Genomic DNA, 3,697 nt, shown 5'->3' on the forward strand with positions numbered 1-3,697 from the left:
ACGGCCACAAGGCGGCAGCATTTCTACATTTCCAACTCCGTTATTGGGCAGCAGAGCCTTCCTGGAAATCGTGTTAGTAGGCTGCAAATTAGAGTGGAAAGTGCCAGGGCACATCCCCAAGAGCTTATATCTCCTTAATTCTTGTTTGTTTTTTAAATTTAATTTTTATTAATGATCAGAGCAAATTTGATAAAACTATTTTGTTTCTCCTAGGTGTACAGAATCTGGTTCATTATATCAATGTATCTCTCTATTTATCTTTGGATCCTTTACCGTGTAGGTTATTAAAGAGCGTTGAGTAGACCTGTCTTGGTATTCCATAGGTATTTTGTGATTCTGTATTTCATATGTATTAGTACATGTCTGTTAACCCCCATATCGTAATTCATACATTCCTTACACTTTTCCATTTAGTTAAATGTAAATTTTTTCTCTTAATCCATGCTTTTCCTTCTCTTGGAAATAAGTTCATGAGTATCAATTTTTAGGTAACACCTATAAGTGATGGCATAGGATATCTGTCTTTCACTTTCTTTCTTACTTCAAGTTGGGTGATTATCTCTAGGTCCTTGTATGGTGGTGCAAACGGCACTGTTTCGCTGTTTTCCATGGCTAGTATTCCATTGTTTACATGGACCACTTCCTCTTTGTGCATTTTTCTGTTGATGGACATTTTGGTTTCTTCCAAGTCTTGGCTATGTTAAATGTTCCTGCAGGGCTTCCCTGGTGGTGCAGTGGTTAAGAGTCCGCCTGCCAATGCAGGGGACATGGGTTTGTGCCGCCGAGTGGCTACATGCATGAGCCATGGCCGTTGAGCCTGCGTGTCCCAAGACAGTGCTCCACAACGGGAGAGCCCACAACAGTGAGAGGCCCACTTACCGCAAAAAAAAAAAAGTTCCTGCAGTGCAGGATTGCCAGCCCGTGTCTTCTCCATTCTGCACTGCTCAGCTGATAGGCGCATCAAAGGACCTACCAGATCACATAGTAGCTCAAATTTACCCTTAAACACACCTCCATTGTGTTCTCACTACTGGCTGTTACCACTTTACATCCCCCCAGCAGCTAGAGGGTACACAGTTCTCTGAAACACCTTCAGCATTTATTCTTTGTAGACTTTTTGCTGAAGAACATTCTGACGGCTGTGAGGTGAACGTTTCTGTAATTGGATTTGCACGGCTTAATTAATTGCTGATGTTGCGCATTTTTCTATTCCCTTTTATTTTAAAGGAAAAATAAAAGAAAAGACAAAATGTGCATAAGATATGCCTCTTGAAATGGTCTTCTTGAAATGTTGACGTCTTTTGAATTTTCTGGTCGATTTACCACCCCCGGATTTTTTTTTTTTTTTTTTTGATGGCAGGTGTCATTTACAGGCCTGCCATTATTTTGAATATTAAGTGACCATTACCGCTGTTGTGTGAAACGACCAGAAGGCGGCAGCACTTCTCCTTACCAAACCTGCTTACTAGGGCAACAGAGCCACAATGGAAGTTGTGTTGTAGGTTGTAAATTAGAACGGAATGTGCCAAGAAAATCCCCTTAAGATTATGTCTCATTATTTCTTGTTTGTTTTTTAAATTTAATTTTTATTCTTTATCACAGCAAATTAGAGTACAATGTTTTGTTTGTTGTAGGCGTGAAAGATGTGGTTCTTTTACACATATACATATATCTATTCTTCTTCAGATCCTTTTCCCATGTAGGTTAGGACACGACGTTGTGTAGTCTTCCCTTGGTATGCGGTAGGTTTTTGGTGATTATATATTTCACAGGTGTTTGTATATCTCTGATAACCCCAATATCGTAATGTATCCAGTCCTCACAGCTTTCCATTTGGTGAACCATAAGTTGGTTTAATGAATCTGTGATTGCCTTTCTCTCTGGAAATATCTTCATTGGTATCAAGTTTTAGGTAACACCCATAAGTGATAAGTGATATGATAGGATATGTGTCTTTCGCTTTCTCACTTACTACAAGTTCCAATGATTACCTCTAGACTCCTCTATGGTCCTGCAAATGGCATTGTTTCATTTTTTGCCTTGGCTAATATTCCATCTGTACACGTACCAGTTCTTCTGTGTCCACTCATCTCTTGATGGACGTTTCGGTTGCTTCCATGTGTTGGCTATTGTAATACTTCTACAGTGCAGATTTGCCTTCCTGTGTCTTTCCAATTCTGTCTTCTTAGGATTTAGCCCGGGAAGTGGGCCTGCTGGATCATATAGTAGCTCAAGGTGGACCTTTTAAAGGCACCTCCATTCTGTTCCCATTAGTGGCTCTTAGCAGCTTATGTCCCACTTCCAATTGAGGGTATGCATTTCTCCAAAACCTCTTCAGCATTGATCACTTGTACTTTTTTTTTTTTGCTGATGGTTATTCTGAGTGGTGTAAGCTGTTACTTCTTTGTGGTTGGGTTTGCATGTGTCTCATACTCCCTTGAAATTGAGCTTTCAGGCATGTCCTTTTAGTTTTCAAACTGTTATTACAGCTGACTTCTTCAAATTGTTTTCTTGAAGTATGTGCCACATTTTGCAATGTTTTGGCCTTTACCTGCATCAAGACATTTCTAGGGGCAGGTTTCATTTGCAGCCCTGCAGTACTTGTGCATATGAAGTGCCCATTAAGACAGATTTCAAAGCTGCTGTTGCAGGTATCGGCCAGAGGACGGCAGCATTTCTACGTTCCCCACTCTGGCACCTAGGGAAATAGATCTTCCTGCCAGTGGTGCTCCTCAGTCATAAATTAGAGTGCAATGTGCCCTGATATACCCCCAAAAGCTTACGTCTCCTTACTTATGTTTGTTTTTTAAATTTAATTCATAGTTTTTAGTGGAGCAATATGCCATTCTGTACATGGACCACTTCTTCTCTCTGCATTCATCTGTTGATGGACATTTTCGTTGCTTCTAAGTGTTGCCTCTGGTAAATATTGCTGCAGTGCAGTGTTGCCAGCTGTGACTTTTGATTCTCATTTTCTCAGGTGATAGGCCCAACAGTGGGTATGATTCATTGACTGGTAGCTCAGTGTTTACCTTTTCAAAGCACCTGCATTGTGTGTTCATTAGCGGCTCTTACCACATCCCAATTAACACCGAGGGTGTGCGTTTTCCCACAACCCCTTCAGCATTTATTGTTTGAAGAATGTTTGCTCATGGTCATTCTGACTGGTGTGAGCTGATAGGCTTTTGTAATTTGGATTTGCATGTCTTTAATAATTCCTAATATTCATCAGTTCCCCACACGTTTCTCTTTTATTTAGAGAAAAAATAGTGTAAGTACAATATACCTCTTGAAACTGTGTTTTTGGAAGGTTGCCCTCTTTTGAATTTTGTGGTCGTTTTTCGACCCCAGGATTTTTTTTGAGAGCAGGTTTCATTTACATGCCTGCAGTGATTGTGAATATTTAGTGACCATTAGCACTGGGTTTAAAGCGGGTATTGTGGGAAACGGCCACAAGGCGGCAGCATTTCTCCATTCCCAAATCTGGTTACTAGGACAGCAGAGCCTTTCTGGAAGTCCTGTTACTAGGTTGTAAATTAGAATGGAATGTGCCAGGAAAATGCCCCTGAAGTTTATGTCTCATTACTTCTTGTTCGTTGTTTTAATTGTTTTAACCAGGGTAATGATTAGAGTACAGTTTGTCCTAGGTGTACACAAACTGGTTCATTCGTACATCATATATATCTATTCATGTACA

This window comes from Hyperoodon ampullatus (genome assembly GCF_949752795.1).
Source record: "Hyperoodon ampullatus genome assembly, chromosome: 4".
In the NCBI taxonomy this organism is placed as follows: domain Eukaryota; kingdom Metazoa; phylum Chordata; class Mammalia; order Artiodactyla; family Ziphiidae; genus Hyperoodon; species Hyperoodon ampullatus.